At 41.8% G+C, this 20,263-nt stretch overlaps 1 protein-coding gene across 1 annotated transcript in view; it reads left to right on the top strand.

The window, feature by feature from the left end:
- ankle1 (ankyrin repeat and LEM domain containing 1) overlaps nt 1–19,800 on the top strand; it is a 77,245-nt gene extending 57,445 nt beyond the window's left edge. The window contains exon 11 of the transcript XR_008413225.1: nt 19,328–19,800. The gene's annotated coding sequence lies outside the window, so the exon portion shown is untranslated. The remainder of the gene's footprint in view (nt 1–19,327) is intronic.
- Nucleotides 19,801–20,263: the final 463 nt, after the last annotated feature.

Here is a 20,263-nt window from a genome sequence, read left to right as displayed (position 1 = left end):
TGCCTTAGTCTGATCTATAATTAAATATAATGCAACATGAAAGTGCATAAGACATGAGATGAGGCTTGGACAAGTCACTCAGACGCCCTCCTTGTTATTCAGTTGCTGTTGGCTCGAATGCTGACTGCAGCTGCTTTTGATTTTACAGTTTATTTACAAGCTTTTCGCTCTCGCAGAGAATCTGTCTTTGTTCCCCTGAACGTAGGCGATCAACAGTTCACGTTTGGATGATATCAACATCTTGTGTTTGATTTAGCTATTATAATCTAGATGCACTCTCAGTACACATCATTACACCCAACAGAGCTCTTCTCTCACAGGGGGTTTGTTTTGCTCTCAAAAGCCAACAGCTCAAATGATCTCACTTCCTGTGCTCAGATTTAATCCATGTGAGAAATGAGCCTCCACAACGTAGGATTCCTGAGCAATACAAAGCGAAGTTTGGACAAATGGTCATTTTTGCAACTGACGCCAATGAAATTTCACCAGTTTGAATGCAGATAATGAACATGTTCTTGTGTTCCAGAAGCAGCCCGAAATGGAGTTGGTATCATGGAGCACAGAACTGGGCAAAATGCGGCCCAGGGGCCACATGCGGCCCTTTGCCTTTTGTTTTTGTGGCCCTGCTGAGATCTGACAAAAAATTATATAACTGATAAGTCGTCATTTTTCTGTCGCTTTCGTTTTAGCCAGTACTGGTTCAACAGCAAATTCAACACATTCATGACTACATTTTTGTGTCTTCTTTTGATTTTTCAAAAGTATAGTAGTATAATAGAAAATAGTAAAATAGTATTTTCCTCAAAAAAAAAAAATACTATATATATATATATATATATATATATATATATATATATATATATATATATATATATATATATATATAATTAGCATCCGACCAACCGGTTGTAAGTCAGATTGGACGTAGGTCGAATGCCATTCAAAATAGCAGACGCGAGGGTTATAGGTGCTACTGTAGTGGTTCATCGCTGTGTGATAGTAAGATGCTGGGATACTGTGCTGCTGAAACGTGCTGCGGTGCCAGACACTGAATAACAAAAAAAAAGCATCTGCTGCCCGTAGTCGTAAGTACGGATGGACATAAAGTCAAGCAGGACGTAAGTCAGTTATATTATGTTTTTTATATATATATATATATATATATATATATATATATATATATATATATATATATATATATATATATATATATTGGATGTTTATCAATAGTTTTATTATGTTTTATATTCAGATAAGATGCATGTAAAACATTTTTATAGGTTTCATGCCATATTTACACTTCTTAATATCCTTGCTTCCATTTAATATTTAATGGTTCATTCCCTCCACGTTTCTTAAGATTTTTTTTTTTCTTTTTTTTGGCATGTTGGCCCCTCCCAACAGTCACAGTTTATAATGTGGCCCTTTAGGGAATTCAACTGCCCACCTCTGATCTAGCAGAATCTTGGTGGTGTAGTCTGGTCACCATGAATCACCCCAGCTGACGCCTATCTTTGTGATGAGTTAGAGGTTCTACTCAGCATATACAGTATACATGGGTCACATGAGTCACAACATTAAAATAGTCAATATACTTAAACAAATATAAGTGATCAGTGCATTCTTTCATTCACACACTTTCTACAGCTCGTCCCTCACAAGTTTCCTCCTCCTGATCTGGCCTCTACGTGGTCTGCCCCTCAGCATCCTCTCAGAGCCTCGTATGAAATGTGGTCAAGATGGATTTCTTTCAGTTGCTCTACTGCAGAGCTCCTCGACTCATCTCTACCACCAAACTACAGCAGGACACATAAATGAGTAGCGTCTTTCAGCACCACTTTGGTGAAGCAAGTAGTGTACAATGTGTTTCAAGATGCAAAAGCATCCTGTTGTTGTCATCTGCAGTGTATCAGCAGATACTGAAGTGAGAAGCAATGATCTTCATCCATTTCCTTGTCAAAATGTTGACAAACAACTGCCCATATGATCACAGCTAATCTCATTAGGATGAGTTTTCCAGTGGTCCATAGTTTACTTTATCATCTGAATGTTTACAGCATGAGTCTGGCAACACAAAGAGGAAAGATGAATCTGCAAAATATTGTTTTCAGGCCTTACAAAAGCCACACACACACACACACGACTAAATGAACTTTTGAACTCACATTAAAAAAAAAAAGTTAAACATTTCATTCCTCTTGTTTTATTTTAGCAACTTTTCACATTTTGCCCTCGACGACGATTAAATGGAAACATAACCCACAACAATACAATTTCGCACCCCTGCACACGCGCGCGCACACACACACACAGAAAAAGAGACAAACACACCACAGTGGATTCTTCCCATCTCTCCAAATATGAACAGTAATATCTCCACCTTGCAGGCGGCTGTGTGGAGGAAAGGCTTAGCGGCTCGCTCACTTTCTTCCTTCACTGGCTGTGAAGTGGAGTCTGAGGTGTCAGGAGATTTATTTTAATTCACCCCCATCCCCCTCCTTCCCTCCGCATCTTTCTCCTGGTGTGTGTCTCCGTCGCTTCAGAGTAAATGCGTCTCTATAGTCGTGGAGCCTGTGCTTTGCGAAGAACACTGCGAGGGTCTGATAAGACACTAAAGAGCAGATATATACAGCGAACTCTATAGTCACCATTATCCAGAGGGGAACTTTATCACGTATACTATGATGCAAGGATTTGCATATATGAAACAGAGCTGTTTTTCGTTGTGGGATGTTCTCCATCTCACCACATTTTAAGACCGGATCATTTGGTGGTGAACTGAGTTTCCATTGGTGCCATTTTTTTTAGGCTAGTCACCTCATATCATGTGCGTTTTGAAGGACCTGGTATTGATCCATCAACAGTTTTATGAACTTTCCTCCAATGCTATGCTGGATGACTGAGACCAGAACGTCATTTGTCAGGAGACAATGTCCACATTTTCCTTGATGTAAAGAGTAACGAAAAACATCTTCCGAAAACATTGTCATTTGTTTTTGCCGCTTTTTTTTTTTTTTTTTTTTAAGGCAGTGACAGTGATTTAAGCCTCTCGTCTCCCTCTCTCTTCTCAGTTGCAAGTACGCAGAGATTTGCACCCCCCAGACAAGCTTCTTCCTCGTCCTCTTTGTAGAGACCCAGCAATTACTCTGGTTTGCTGACACCCTGAATGCCGAGACAACAATACCGCCCCTCTCCCCACGACGCACATAACGTTGGTGCTCCCCCCTGTTTTCCTCCCTCCTTCTTGTCCTCACATTCAGATTTACGCAGGTTTACTGCAGCTACCTAAAAGACTCAGTGAAACCACTCTTTCTGTTGACCATGATATCAGGTGGCTGACAGGATGAAGGTCCTGCACCAAAGCAGATGGTTCCTTGTGACTCCATGCCACCTTCTGAGTGCCGCTGCCAGAAGGAGGATGGGCAGTGGGAGATAGGGGGCGAGGGTTCTTGGCATAGCTACAAAGTGAGGATGCTCTGTGGTTTGGGCCGACACAAAGGTAAACTGCTGTTATGTTTCTGTCTCTTTGAGTGTAGAAAACAAGTTCAAATGTGCTTCCATGTTCAGTGAAACTAAACATCTTTGAGTTTTTAGGCAGGAACAGTTGGGCTTCCTGCCCGCAGAAAAAAAACATATATTGAAAACCAGCTGCAAAATAATCATGTCATGTTCATAAGTAATATATTAAACACTTTTTTTTCCATTACTGAGCAATTTTTTTGGGCCTCATGATTTTTCCTCATTTGCTGAACCAAGCTTCATCTGGCTCAGAGTTCTCCATGCCAAAACAAAGACAATTGAAAACCTTGGCTCAGAGTCACACAATCCTGGAAGACCTTTGAGACCAAGAAAACACATTTTAATGGCGTGTGTGCACAAGTGTGGCTTACGGAATAGGGCTGAACATGGAATCACTTGTGGTGTCCATTTAAGTGACTTCCTCAAGCTCTTTTCTGAAGAAACGTTTGCTTCTCTTTTAAATCCCCATGTTACCTGGGGGAAGTGGGTCCACTTTGTACAGGCTTGCTAGCTATTTTTAAAATGACCAGTATTAGTAGCTAGTAGTAGTAGAGTCACAGTACAAAAACTTAAATCTTTGGTACTTTTGCATAGAAAAAGGGTCACAAATGCAATCTTTTCTTTTATTTAATTGTTTTTTTTAAGGTCCAATAACTTCTTACAAAATCACATTTCAGAGACAGATTCCAGTAATGCAGAGGACATAAGCACAGCTGCCTCCACACTGACTAATATAAGTTCATATTTTGTTTCGGCGCTCCTGCTATGTGGTGGTGATGTAGCCGAGTTAACTCGTATTCTGTGGGGACAATGGTTGAAAACGCGAAAACGGGGGAACCTCCCCTGTGTTTCATTGCCACTTAGAGTAAATACAGAAATCAACTAGCTGGTTGTGAGGCTTGAAATACAGCGATGTCGTCTGTACGCGCGTCAAAAAATGATCCAGCGGATATCTCGCTACACGTATGAGCATCTCAAGACAGAGGACACATTACAGGGGATCTTCCAGCCTGAGGTCTTGCTTTGTTTTGGCTGCCATGCTTCTTCTTCTTTGTGGTTTGTGTGGAAACACATATTAAACAAATTTGTTCTGAGTGTACTCGATCAACCCAAACTGTCTGAATACTCATATGTTTGCACTCCTAGTGTTATTACTATTTCAATCACCAGTCAATCTCATATAGAAACACTATGGGACTAGAACAGGGACACCTTATATCGGCATTGAAAAAAAATCTCTAAAAAAAAAAAAAAGAATATAGGCATTGAAAAAAAGGATATTGGCTGAAAAAATAAATATATAAATCTATTATTATTTTTAATTTTAATACCATTCTAGTTTTCTACCTGAAGACAAAAATGTTTCAGCCAATATTCTGTTTTTCAATTCCTATATTCTTTTATTCAGCCAATATTTTTTTTCAATGCCAGTGTAAGATGTCCCTGTTCTGAACCCCATATCACACAAGACAGTGTATGAATGTCACCAACCAAAGTTATGAAAGATAAAACGCTTTCATTGGTCACAAGTAGTTTCGGGCAAACTGGTGGGAGAGGCAACAAAATTCTCATGACTTGCAGTAAAATAACTGTCACTAAAATTGAAGTGCAAGTTCAAGGGGGCCTTTAGGAATCTCTTTGTTGGAAAGATTATATACATGAATTGACAACATTCCAAGAGTTTAATACTTTCTGGTATTTTTTTTTTGAAGTTTTACAAGCATATTTGATCATAATGGTTTATATTAGGAACATATTAAACCAATGAATACCTCACCTCATTTAGTCTTGGCACGGTTTTGTGTATTTAATCACCTTTTGCTGTCATTAAAGTGAATTTGTGTCGCGTTTATTGTGTCCCGCTCAGTGCGGTTGGTTTGATAACAGGCTGTAACCTTCTGGGGAAAGTGAAATAGATGCGACTCAACTTCCTCGTGGTGGAAACTTGCTTCCACTGTCATTGAGCAATGCATCCTCGACAGCCATGAAAGCACTGGGGGGCCTTGCGTGTCAAGCATTTACAATTCCACGCAGTTAAGTCAGAGATTTAAACACACATGGCACCTGTTTTGAATCACCGCCATAGAATACATATATTTTTATGGGCTTCATCTGTTTACATGATGATTATATAGCACTTATTCAAACCTTTATCTGACAGATCAAATCGCTTGTAAAATCCAGGGCGGGGAGATTAAGGGGCAGTCTCACTTGGAACATTGTGTTCCCGTCTCACAGAGGGGCAGGCAGGAACATAGGTTCACATGATTTTGAGTAGAGGGGTGTCAGAGTCAAGGGCTGAATACTCCTACACACATCCTGTGACACTCTGTCACTGGACGTTTCTTCTCACATGACCGCATAAGTCTCCCTCGTGCATTCAAGTATCTGCACGTCTCACACAAACTTTGAGTCCAACTGAAGTAGAGACAAACTTGCTGGGTACGAACGTTCGAAGATTCAAATAATGTCCCGGGGCAGCCCCCTCCACTTCACAGCCCTGAAGAATGGAGCCAGTGTGTGGCAAGGCGGCCGGCAGACAAGGGCAGGGCCGTGTGTGGGTCGGGGTTGCAGTGGGTTTGGAAAGTTGGGGTTGGTTTTGGGCGGGACTATACATCTGAAATGCATTTAAGTAAATAGACAGAGTTACAAATAGAAACTGAGAGATTCTTGGGAGTCGTATTATGACAAACTGGGAGATCTGTGGCGGCGGCGAGCGTAAGTGGATCGCTCAGAGGTTTTGGGATGAATTATTAAAATGACAGGTTTATTGTGCCGGATTTAGAAGCACTCAACGCATATGAGCAAAAAAAAAACTACCTTTAAATAAGTACTGAGGAGAAAATTAAAATTCAATCATTGTTTTCTCACGTCAGAGGAAATGGGGATAGCACTTTTACACAAGTGAACATAGCCAGATAATTCCCAACTAACTTAGCCGAGCCGAGAGGAGGCTTCACTCCTCACTCTTTTCTCACTTTTGCTTCAGTTGTACATCAGTGGTGGCAAAAACTTCATTGTGGAATAGGTTGTAGGACATTTGTGTTCCATTTATTGTGTAGTGAACCTAAAATGTTTGTTTTTGGTGGCACCAACTATTAAAACTTCACTCCCCCCCTGCATGTTCACTCACGGTGAAACAGCTATAATGTCATCCCACGTGGTAATATGTGGAACAAAATGATCATTTTGATTATTTTATGAACATTTTATGGTTGGATATATATTATAAATTAATTCTTGGGAGTAACACTGTTCAGTAGAAACATCTGAGCCCTTAACTTGTCCTCTTGTCAGTAGGTCTCCTGTTTCCTCTTCCTGGACTCTACAGCAAAAACTAGTGAAGGGCTGATGAGGCTTCATGAAACAGTGCACTTGTTTTCAGAGCTCGGTAGGTAGTATTCTCAAGTTTCATTGAAGTAGCAATTTTACAGTAGAGAATACCATCTAGTGGGCTCTGAAAATGAGGGCACAGTTTCACGAAGCCTCATAAGCCCATCACTAGCAAAAACGTTCAGTGCCATGAGCTCCATCTCCAACGTGGTGAGGCGTCCTGAGTGAGGATTCCAGTCCTACCGTAAATGGGGCACAGTGGTCACATGGGTTGACAGGAGAAATGTATGTTTGCTGTCCACAGCTTTGTTCCAGTAATAACTAGAGAGTAATAACTCCACAATTTATGACGGTTCAATATGAAATCAGTCAACACAGAACATGTGAAAAAGACATAATGAAGGTCACTGACTGTCTTTCAAGATCAAGAGGATTGATTCAGTGATGGGGGTGAAAGTTCATGAAATTTGAGTCATCGCTTTTGCTGCTGTCTCTCAGCGATGACCTCACTTGCCCTATTGAACTTCACCTCTTTCCAACCCTCTTCATCCGCCCTTAGTTCCCGTGAGTCTCGTCTCAAGAATTCAATCCGTTTTATTTTCAGATATATTCCTCTACGACAAAACACTTTCTCAGAAAACAGGAGAAGACACCTTGATTTCCTTCCTGTAGAGGTGAAGTGTTGACAGCAGGGTGCAGAGATACACGGAAAGAGTTGGGAATATGTGCAACAAAAAAAAAAGGTGATTCGCCAATTACTTCACGGACAGATGTGTATCTGCTGCCTGGGGCAGAGTCATTGAACGAGAGATAAAAATCACTACATCAAAGCAGGAAAATCAAATGAAAGGAACAACACAAAAAAACACCGTGTGCAAATACAACAAGCGTAAAACTCAAGGTAGCAATTAGATGTGGTGTAGTCGGGGAATCTTGCCCTGAGGCCGACGCATGTTTAGTTATTCTTGATACTTCAGGCTCATTATCCAGCGGTGACTCGTGACTTCTCTTACGTGAGGTGTCTTCTTCAACATAAATGTGCTTCGGAAATACAACGTGCTAATATTTACTGATCAAGAAACTGACGTGAAACCTCCGACACATGACTTCAAAAGGCTGTCTAAGCTTCTGTGGTTCACAAAGTTACATGGGATTTCGTGTTCTTGTCTTCCTTATTCCAGTTGGCTACATTTTGCTCACATTAGCTCATTCACTGAAGAACAGGCCTCAGTCTTGATGATGCTATTAAGGTTGTGCTTCTGAGCATCTGTTGAACACAATTGTACGCACTCTCTGACACACACACATACACACAGAGGCGCTCACTGACGCAAGCGGAGGGAGGTGGAAGTGGTGAGAAACCGTTAGAGACGTGGTTTTGACAGTCGGCCTGCGTGGCTGATGATGGGAAACATTCGTTACAGTGGTGAGGCGGAACTGCTGCCAAGACAAACTCATCGTGTTCGTTCTGAAGTTATCAGAAGTAGTGAACTGACTGAAGCTCTTGGGGTGAAGACACGCAAGTTATTTACAAGCAGCAACATATTTATGTCCTTCAAAACAATAATTATGTTTGAAATAAACACCATCGCTGTCAACACTTGAAGTGTGCTGTGAGGACAGCAAATATTTATGTCAGTTCCTCGGTTTGATATTCAAAATCCAAGCGGTACTTCGTCTTCACAACAAGCCCCGTGCGACTACAAATATCTATTTATTCTGGCAAAAGACGGCTCCTTTTGGACTTTCGGTGCTGACCCAAGAAAACCAAACAGACCAAACTACAATGGGCTTCTCTTCCATCAATAACCCTCCACAGAGTTGATCCATCTGTGGGTGACTCATGTTACAGATCCTCTACTCCCCCTCTATAGTCAAGTCCACGTATCTATAAAACTCGACCTAAATGACATTAGTTATCATCACCTGAAAATGTCTATTGTTAAATATAAAGACTTTTTAAAATAAGAAATGGAAGCCAAACGTGTCCCTCATTTATTACTAAATAATATTTATTTTTTGTGTATTTTTTGCGAGTGATCCCAGACTAACACATTGTCACTCCAAGGCAGGTCACAAATTGACATCACCTAGTGGAATTGTCTATATCCAGGGGTGACGCAGAAGTCAGCCTTCTTTGCTGCATGTTGCCTTATTAGACTTTCAATTAAATCGAATGTTCTCCCTTCAGAGCAGTTCCTGAAACTGTACCTCTTCACTGAACTTTTTTATGTGTGCAAAAAGCTGGGTGAAGGGTTGAGCCAGGAGGTGGTGCTCCTTACGGTTCGGCTACTGGCAAACAGTTTCACAGTGTGAACTTTGTGCTACCTTTAGTGAAGCTGATCAGCCCGTAAGGTGCTAAATATATGTATAAATATCAAGTCAAATGTAACGGGACATTGACAGCTTCTGGCAACATGGACTCAAAAATGTAATTTCACTGGCCCAAGTGAAACCGATACTGACTGAAAACATCCGTATTGGGTGCAGCAATCTGTTTTGCAGGTCACAGGAAGCCGTTTCTCTGTGGTCGTCCAGATTACCCATCCATTTTCTCTGAACTCATATGGACTATTTCATCTGGTATTTATTCATCTGGTCCAGATTATATTTTGACGACAGAACACAGAAGCGTCTTTGAATTCAGATTCTAAAAGGCGTGAGCCAAACCCCTGAAATGAAAAGACAGATGCGAAAACAAGTGGCTTTAACTCGCCGGCCTTTTTCAGTTCTGTCCATCCAGAAGAAGCTGAAGGAACCTTCCAACTACTAAACTGCTAAAGAGAAAGTAAACTTACAGAGAGCTCAATGAGCAGTTAGTACCTTTTAACTGCTGAAATCTTTCTACTCTCCCATCTTTAAGCTTCTGTTTCTGCTCACTGATCACACTCTGCCACTCACCCAAAAAGCCACTGCCCAACATAAACCGAAATTCTCCCACCAAGTCGCAAATATAAATCAATTAAGCAGTTAACGTTTATCAAAATTGAAGCCAGACTGCCAAGTGATTAGTCACAGCGCTGTCAATCCAAATCCCTCCCTATTTCATGTCATTGTGTGCAGCCAATGGGCTGCCACCGCTCTGCCGCGGTGGATATCTCTTTGTGTAAGAACTCCTCAAATGCAGCTTTTATACGCTGCCGTGACCTCAATAGAGGATGTGCAATCCTCCTTCCTCTGCTCAGCACTTGATGTTCTCAGGTGCTTCAATCCCTTTAGTTTTACTCCAGAGGGGATTTAAACGGCATGAATATGGATGCGATGATGATGAACCAGATGATGAAGGTAGTTTTGGTCGTTCTTCAGATAAGCGCTAATCGCATTTGGAGAGCGTGGCAGCGTAGCTAGGTGTAACGTTGGCCAGCGGCGTTGTGAGGATGGGGGTGCCAGATGTGAGTGAAAGTGCTTTTGTGTGGGAATTAATGTGTGCGCGTTGGAAATCGGGCGCGTTGAAACACTTAACCTGAAAGGAAGGAGACCACTGCGGCTGTGGGTGGAGTATGGGATGTTATCACTGCACATATAATCCCAAAATAGGAGGTAATCTTGTGACTCGTATTGACTTCCAATGACTTGAATATCTAAGAGAACAATAATTTCACCCCAAAACACCTCGAGATGATGACACAACGGGAGACAGCTATGGACTGGGGGCAGGAAGGGGGAGCTGTGTGGCTGCAGAAAGCAGAAGATCAGTTGTGAAACTGATGCCTAAACTGGGAGATAGTGAGAAGTTCACAGGGGCAGAGGGGGTTGGTGCTGCAGTGGCTCGTAGCACAACAGACTATAGAGATTCTCCTCAGTGCTGGCTACCTGCAGGCACTACAACGTTCAACTTCTAAGGGTAAGACACGGATAAGTGTGAGTTGAGGTCGACCCATCCACCATTCTGGGAGGTGAAACCACAGCGAACTGCCTGGTGGAGTGAGGCAGATGGGGAAAGGACTGAAGTACTGTTTGTTGCTTCATGATGGCAGCCGTGTCCCAAAACTTGAATTCAAACTTTTGAGTTTGATACAGAAATCAACTACCAGTCAATGGTATAAATATCTATCCCTTTGCCGACGTTAGGGTGGTAACAGTCTGCCTGTCATCTGACTGGGTCAAAAAATCCCTACACATCTTCGGTCGCGACTGACTGCAAACTGCAATGCCCACGCACCATAATCTTCAGAGCCCACAGTTATCACATGAATCATTGGTCATAGTCTGGTTTTTGCTGTGCTACAAATGCTCATTATTTAAATCTCTTGATGGGTCAGAAGAAGCCCCCAGGCCTCGGGTTTGAAACGTGCTTCAGACAGACTGAACCAGCAAAGAGAAAGAGCTCAAACTGTTCAATCCATTAAGCAGGTTGTTGTTGTAGGTCGTAGTTGTTCTACATTGGACATAGAAATGTTTGAAGAGTCTGGATTGTTCGACCATGGACAGGCAAACTCAAACCACCTTGGTTGGGGATTTGAGCTGCCACTCTGAATTTGTTTGGTGCTCATATGAGAAGAAGATACGTAAAAAGGTACACAATAATTCTGAAAATGTAATTGTAGTTTTGTTGTACTTCAGATGACAAAATTGCTATGGATGTTATAACAAATCATGACATGTACAGTTCTATTATCAGTACACGAATGATACTGAAGGAACAACGTTGTATTCTTTTTCTCTACCTCGTGTGTTTGGGGAGTTTGAATTCACAAAGATGAAATGAGGGGAAAATCCCAAAGCTAAATGCAAATTCTGTGGTTGTATATCTGACGCCTTCAAGCTTGACCCTGTACAGTACATGACTCGAGGGACAAAATAATTTATTACTTTATTTCCCCCAGGCATCAGGTCCAATTGATTCTTTGTGTCCTTTAAGAGGAGCCAAGTTTGGTTGGTTGCCAAAACCTTTCATGAGATAAAGTCATTGTGATGGCTGTTACCCGCTGTCTTGAATTCCAACAGACAATTACGCCAACGCTTGTTGTATTAACAGCATAGTATATCCAGAAACTGGTGCTGTTGCTATCGCACACAAATGAGGAACTTAGAGGGACATATTCTCTTCTTAGAGGCTGGGGAGAGCATTATGTCACTGAGAGGTCCCCATAAGGTCAGCACTACAGGAATGTGTGAGTACCATCTGATTTTGTGGAGACATCAGCCTCAGTTTGAGAATGAAGCCTTCAGAATAACTGGGCCATTAGAATTGGGTTTCATTTTGGCTCAGCGTCCAGGTTGAGGTTAGCCATGTGTTTTGGATGGTTAGGTTTAGAGTGAGAGGCTGGGGAAAGGGTTTTGGCAATGAGAAACCTCACAATGTCCCCACAAGGATAGAAATACAAGTGTGTGTATGTTTTTTAGCATGTTTATCCAAGAGAGGAGCAATTTTGGGGAAAACACATCCTTGTGCGGTCCTTAGTGTCATTGTTGGCTCAGATGAACAGACCCAAGTGCTAGATAGTAACTGGCCCACAGATGACTCGACACAGACGAGGTTAAGTTTTACAATATTTAATTGACAACAAACCAGAAGAACTAAGGACGTTGCTATCCAAAAACGCAGAGCGAGCGAGTCACTCAAAGGGCGGGGAAAAACCTGAAAACAGAAAAGAGGCAAATTATTATGAGGCCAACTAACGGGGACAACCAAAATCGCACTTGGATATATCCACGAGGCCCAAACAACAAACGCCGTTGGTGGAACACTCAAACACGCACACGAGGAAGAAAAAGCCAACAAGAGAAAATAAGACAAGAGGAAGAAAAACTCTCGCAGAGCGCACAAAGCGGCTATAAAAGGCAGGAAACAAACAAGGAAGCAGCAGAAACCACACACACAATAGATTGTTTTCAAAGGACAGATTTCGAGGAGGACTTTACAAGAGGACGTGGAACAACCATCTGGCAGCGCAGACTGGAACCAAGGTGTAGAAATCAGCGAGGCTTGATCATCGGACGAGCGCCAGCTGCGTTGCCATGAAGCTGGGGGGAACAAAGGAAAAGGAAAACACAGACGGGAAATAAAAAAAATAAAAGCACAAGGAAAACACGGAACATAACACTTACGTCTTTGTGGGGCCCTTTTGCCGGACCCCACAAGGTTAAACGTGAATTTGAGGATGAAGACTTCATAACAACAAGGTCATTATAGTTTGGTTTAAGTTTAGTTAAGAGTCCTGGTTGAGGCTAGCCATGTGTTTTGGATGGTGAAGTTAAGTATCAGATGCTGGGGCATTATGGCAATGAGCTAACCCCATAAAGACAGTGGGACAAACCTGTGTGTGTGTATTTTGGCCGACTCAGTATTTCCTATTATCAACGCTCATCATTGTTGCATGTCCAAATAAGGCTTGATAAGTGCTACAACTTGTGTACAACTGTCTCTAGATGTTTAAAGCAACTGACAACCTGTAGCTAACAGCCAGAGGAGAAGTCCTCATGCCTATCACCAATGGTGACATTGCGCTCACTGCAGCTGACCAGCACATCCTTCTGTCGTCTGACAGTCATCTGAAGAAATAAAATGGTGCAAGCAAAACCACAGTCCGTTTTCTCCTCTTAACAAAATTTCCTGCTGATTTGGGGTGTTTCGGTTATTTTTCAAATCATCACAGGGATGACTCCTGGGCGAGGGCTGGGGTGGTGTCACAGGGGTGCAGTGAAGCTGACTTGACGTGTATATATAAATAAAAAAAAGGCACTGCTTCACTCACCTCGGGGTGTGTGGCGCATCCGTGGCCTACATGCTCGCTCGAGCGGAGGCGGACAGGGCCTCTGCCATTCCAGCGCATTAGCTGTTTATCTCCCTGTTTATATTTATTAATTCTCAGGACCAAATTAAAATGTGAGCTACTTTTATTGTTGCGTTATTCAATACTCCAATCAGTCAGTCAGAGGGAACCTGAATTCTCAACCCCCCCCATTATCTCTTTGCTTCCCAATTAGCCTGATACTGACCACTTCCGAATGAGTTGCCCCCACAAGAGATACGGCGTTGAAGCCTGGTTATTTCTCTTTGGCTGCGACTTATCAAAGTCCCATTGCCAGCACAACACAGTCACCATAGGTGACAACTCGGAATCCATTGTTTATCGGAACACCACCTCCATTCTTAGAACCAAATAGATGGCACACCCAGCTCTACGAGCTTAGGATTTGAGCAACCTTTTCAATTAAATCTCACATCATTTTCAAGCAGAGAGCGCCTCCTGCTTAGCTCTGAAAATTGTTTCATGTTACCGGTTACTGCTGTCACTCGATAGACTGTGGCTCCTCTTAATGCTGGTGTCCAATATGGGCTCCTTTGCCACATGTTATTGACTGGTAGAAGAGATGTGGTCACAGTCACCGTCTCTGTTGGCTGCATGCACTCCCTCACTCCCATGGGGTGATGCAAGGATGTTGGGAAAGTAAACTTTTCCGTTGTATACTGACAGCCTTGTACGTTGCATGTTGTTATGTAGGTATTTCAATGGAGTAAACAAAAGTGTAGCGTGTAGCATTCCAGGTGTGGATCACCCCCCACCTCACTGAATTACATTGGAAGTCAGTTGCAATTTACAACCCCTTATGTGGCGCTCCTCCTGACTAACTGACACGTTGTTTGACATCCAATGAAAGGAGCCCCCCCATGCCTTGTCTAACCCCATCCATTTTTTTACTGATGCTATGGGGCAGGATATGCCACGGAAGGCAGACCATGTGCTTCAATTGAAGGCCTAATGCGTCAACATATACCGCTGAAGGCTGCCTTCGGCGTCAGTTTACAACGCAAAAGTCCACTTTCCCAATGTCAACGTACATTCTTACGCCATGGGAGCGAGGATATATTGGCTTGTGCACCTTATTACACCAAGTTTTTTCCCTTTGTTTTGTCTTGTTTTCCATTTCAACTTATGAAATACAGCTATCAAGAACTTGTGGTTTATTTAAAAGCGCCACATCCTGCTCATTCCAGAGGCTACCCAGTGCTTCATTTTGTAATGTAGTACATTTTGAAGTATGTTCAGGAGATACTAGAGTTGGGATCTGCAACACTGATTTTTGAGACACTTCTGGATGCTGCTGAAGTCTGAGCGCCACCAAGTGCTCATTCCAAAATTGCAGGACTATTTTGCAGGACTAAATTTAAAAAAAAATCTGGGTGGTTCACCCTTTTGTTGCTTCCTTTTAAGCAAAATGTGTCATTGAAGCCATATTTGTCAGTATATCCATGTGAAGTTTATGAAAGTCAGAAATTCTTTGTTTCATCTGCTATTATTCCAAAACAAAAAAGAGGAAAAATCATCATAACAAACTACAAGATCATCAAGGGAATTAGCTTGAAACTAAATTGTAATTCCTAAATAACTTCTATACATATTATAATTAATAAGTTATAATTGAAACAAGAATCGGTTGGTAACCGGATTTGACAGAACTTCACCATAAAGTTGTGGCCCATTGCAAGACTCATTAATGGTTTAATAAACTTTACACTGCCAACAATTGATGAAACATTTATTTCACTGAAAGCCATTTTGTGTTTCATAACAATATGACTTATTTATGGATGATTTCTGACCCAGCTGTCACCTGCAAACAAGCGCTCAGCCGAAAAAAAAAAAAAAAAAAGAAGGGAAAAAAACAACTCCCCGCTTAAGTAGGTCAAACCCTTCGCTAAGTCGTATTTACATATTTTACGTAACACCATTTAGGGAAGTGACGTCAAAAGCTTTAATTCATAAGAATTATATCTTGACTGTAGGATTTGCATACAGAACATGCCGACAAAGTGAACCTGAACGCAGCTTTCACGCTAAACAGAAGTGTTGTAATGTAACACGATAAAGAGTGGGTTAACTGCTGGTGCATTTGCATTCACTTTCATTTGAGACTTGAACACATTTCAAACATTAATATATATTTTCTTGGCCATAAAGAGTTATACATTACATTATAAAATACAAAGCAAATGTGTTTGTGAAGATAGAAAGATTTGTACAATGGATGAAATGATTTGGAATAATACATAAAAAAGTGAACGGAAATAATAAAAAAAAGCTTGAATTGACCTTGAGAGAAGTAAAATTAGAGTAAATGATTCAAGCAAATGAAAACTGACTTCATATTGGACTGTAAGAGGTCAGTTTTATAATTTCAAATACTTAAAGCACATGTTACAAACGTATTTATTCTGCTCCCTTCTTGTCGTTCGCACACGTTAATTGGATTTTATTACATATGTTACAGTGAAAAAAGTAGTTTCTGTTCGAAAAATGTGCCACATTTCAGTTGTGTTAAAACTAAAATTTAATTTGAATAAAATAAATTTGTACCAAGAGGGTGATGGGTTCAAATCCAGATTCTGCTCAGAGAAAAACCTGCACAAGCACAAAAACATACAGTTTATTTGATTCCTCTACTTTGTTCAGGTGTCTTTGGCCTCTCACCCAAAAACCTGCTATCACATGATCCAGCCATGAGTGCGAGAACATGTATCACCTCAAAACATTATTTATATTTTTTGGTTACTGCTGTCGTGACCTTGATTTGAACCGCAGTGTTTCACTAGTTTTGGTCAACCCGAGCCTCCTCAAGTGTTGAACGGCAACCATCCAAATTTTGTCGATGGCTTGACTGACAGCAGTGACATTTCATGTTGGAGAGCCATCGTTGCCGGGTCGCTTGTCTCAAGTTTGACCTATAGTCGTGTCTCTTCCCCCTAAAGTGTTTCCTGTCACTTCCTTTCAGTCATCCGCCCATGTTGACCAAATGGATCAGAGGAGCCGCGGAAGACGAAATAATAGCCATTGGATTTAGCAGATCTCCACTTAGCTGCGCTAAAATATGCAAATCCTCAAGTGAAACCATCAGGCGGCGCGCACATTCCCAGATATTATCACCGGGAATCTGCCTGAGAAATTAATGAATGTGTCAAATGAGAAAGCGCCGTATCTCCAAGTGTAAGAGAAGATAGAAGCCGAATCCTGCAGTGTTCTTGGTCTTCCCAGCGTTTAAGTGCTCGTCTTTTGATTAAGTCCCGGTCTCTGCTGAGAGTTTCCAAACCATCTCCACACCAGAACATTAAAAATATCATGTCAGAGATAAATTATTGATAAATTAGGACTCTGGAAAATGATTGGGAATTTATTGAGGTGAAGTCATGGACAAATTCGACTAAGCTTCTCAGTCAGTGTTTTTTCATTCAATTCAACTGTCAGTAGTGGAACTGTCGACAGAAGCACTGTGCTACAGCTGGTGGAGAGATGTTGTGAGACGCCCATCTTCAAATCGCCACTCAGAAATCTTGACCTTCAGAATCACCATGTGAGATTGATGGTTCAAAGGTGTCGCCTCAAAATAATATAGAAGTCTCAGAATGAAATTAAATACCTAGAGTAAATTTGGTCTTTACTTTTTTCTGACTGTTTTCTGGAATATCTGTAAATATAATTCCCTCCACCACAGCGTTAATGTTGTCAGTGTCAAATTGGAAAATGGCAGTCAAACAGGAGTCTCGGAAAAAAAAGGTCAGTTCAGTTCAATCTGGTTTTAAATGTTAATATCATTTAATATCATGTGAATATTTTGACAGAGCAGTGCCTTAGATTGAGCAATGTAGCTAGCGGGCCTTTAATGCTAATGCTCAGGACTGCCAACTCTCATGCAACTGCCGTGAGGGTCACGCAACTGAGGCTTCATACAAGCCCTCACTCTGCACATGCCGTGTGTCACACCTTTGTAGCCGAGTGACTACAGGTGAACTATTGCATGTACTCTGTGATGCACTTCATGGCAATGTGAAGAGACTGTCGAGGCCTTCTCCACGTGTCGCCCCACGTGCCTCCTCACATCATCATGAGATTTGATGAGATACCAAATAATCTTCTCTCCTTTTAAAAACTATCGATCAAAGCTGGAGCAAATGACACTCATTGAAAACAGAATCTGTCAGTCGACTTCATGATTGACAACTCAGCAGTGTCTTCTCAGACATGATCACGTGGATTCTGTGTGATGTTATCATCTTCACTTCTTCCCAAGGAGGTGTCACCACCATGTTTACTTCAGCAGCTGTTTATGCTGGCGCAAATCACACGTTCCAGTCACAGTCGAGCTAAGCGGTCGCTGTTCACTCACGGTTTTCAGTATGTCGCAGTGTCAGTTCAGACCACAACATGAAATATTCAGCGAGGTGCAGAATAAGTCTCCACAATATAGTTCGATCAAGAGAAATTCAAACCATTGACCGAGGACGTAGCTTGGTTTTCGGCGCCATCGTGAAAAGATTCAGAGCGTGTTTCCATCTCTGCGTCAAACACGTGTTATACTCGTATTCCATTTTCATGTTGAGACAAGTGTCATGAACTAATAACTTTATGGTCTTTAGGCGACTTGTCCTATATCAAAAACTTCAACCTTAAACAAGCTCAGTCAGTTGCCAACGTAACTACATTTCAACACATTTCAGCAGACTTGAATTGTGATTTAAACTTCGCGACTGGATTTGAATGGAAGTCCATTAAACACACCTTTGTGAATAGATGCTTTGTTCTGTGGACAAACCTGAGACCAGAGTTGATTCAGAGGTTTGTATTGTAATGACTTTTTGTCCAAGATGAGTTCCACCATTACACAACGCATCTGTCGCTGCGTCTGTTATCTAACGTTGTTTTCCTTTTTGACCGCGGCACTCTGACCTGCCCGCATCACAAGTGCGACTGAAACCCGAAGGCTTCTGACTCATCGTCACGTCAGCGCTCCAGCGCACGGATCACAGCCTAATCGCCAACCGCCAATTAATTTGATTCATCTCATTTGGCAACGGTGACGAGGGGATGTTGTGTGTGCGAAAATACAGCAAATCGATAAACTGCGGCCATTAAAATGTTGCGAGACGTTTGTGTGCGTGTCTGAGAAGTTTCTCTCTGCTGTGTCACTTTTCACGTCTGAAGATGGAATTCAACGTTGTTTCGGCGAGAAGAAATTCTATAACTAATGATAATAACAATAATAATATAGTAACGCACATCTGCCTTGCTGATCTTACGCGATGATCAATGAAGTTGTTGCTTCTGAATTTAAATCAGACCTGATTTGGGCAACCAGCATATGTTTAATACTCTGAACTGTAAAGCTTGTTCGAGTGGTGAATCTTCCCTGTAATAACAAGATCCTGTCACGGCTAAGCTTCCATAGAATTTGAGGGCGGGAGAGTAACTTTTCAGCACAGCTCCGGAAAACACGCAACATTTGACCGCTAAGCGCTCAATAATGCCATTAGCGGATCTGACGGGTGACGACAGGCTGTCAGTCAAACTAAGAGGATAAATCTTCATGTGGGTGAAAACAGCCCACCATCTTAAAATGTGTTTCCACTCTGCGATTTGGAGGACGATATTTGGTGCTGAGTGCTGAACATTGAGAAGAAGGTTCTTCTCTTTTCGCCGCCATGTTGCCGAGCAGTGTTCGGTCCTGGAGGAGACTTAATGGACCTTGTCTTTTCCAGGCTTTTGGAGCGGACCGCCTGCTGCTAATGCAGTAAGAGAGGAACATTGGAGCGGCCGGGCGAGAAGCGACAGCCGCCACTTCACCCCGGGTGACTGGCGGAGGCAATGCTAACACAGCATCATTCTGGAGTCGCGTAATTTCACCAGAACATAGAATATAATTATTAAAATTCATCATGAATATTAATGAGCCTGAATTTCCCATTCGACATCCAGAGATGATTCAAATGTGTCTGCCGTCTCATCTGTGATGGAGGAAGTCATCACTTGCGGGGATGTCAGAACAGCATGATGGTGCTCAGGTTCATCTCTGTTTCTGCTTGAGCGCAACTTAAAGCTTAGCCCGTCAAATACCGTCGAAATACTGATTTTAATTTTTGTCCATCTACTGCAGACCTCGGCAAAGTGCGGCCCGGGGGCCATATGCGGCCTCTTGACTCTGTCTTTGTGGCCCTCATGAGGTCAGACTAGAACTATGCAACTTTTGTTTCTTCTTTTCGTTTGTTATTTTAGTATTTCCCTCAAAAATTGTTGAAAGAAAATTCAAAAGATAATTTGAAATAAACTGCTTTTTCATCTTCGATGTTTGGTGCATAGTTTTATCATGATTTTATTAAAAAAAATGCATGTAAAATGATTTTTTATAGGTTTCATGCCACATTTACACTTCTTAATAGCCTTGCTTCCATTGAACCTTTATGGTTTCCTCCTGGATACTTAAGATTTTTTTCTGTCATATTCCATAGTCTCATCGCCGCCTTTCATGAGGCATGATGGCCCCTTACAATAGTTACAGTTTATAATGTGGCCCTTTAGGAAATGTAACTGCCCACCTCTGGTCTACTGCTTTAGTTAATGGGTCAACAAGTGCTCTTGTTTTTACATACTGTGAAGGAGTTGAAGATGTTCTGGTTTTCAGTTGGAGTGAGTAGGAA

The sequence above is a fragment of the Synchiropus splendidus genome, chromosome 1 (genome assembly GCF_027744825.2).
Source record: "Synchiropus splendidus isolate RoL2022-P1 chromosome 1, RoL_Sspl_1.0, whole genome shotgun sequence".
In the NCBI taxonomy this organism is placed as follows: domain Eukaryota; kingdom Metazoa; phylum Chordata; class Actinopteri; order Syngnathiformes; family Callionymidae; genus Synchiropus; species Synchiropus splendidus.
The sequence above is the reverse complement of the archived record's forward strand: the minus strand, read 5'-3'. Positions and strand labels throughout refer to the sequence as shown.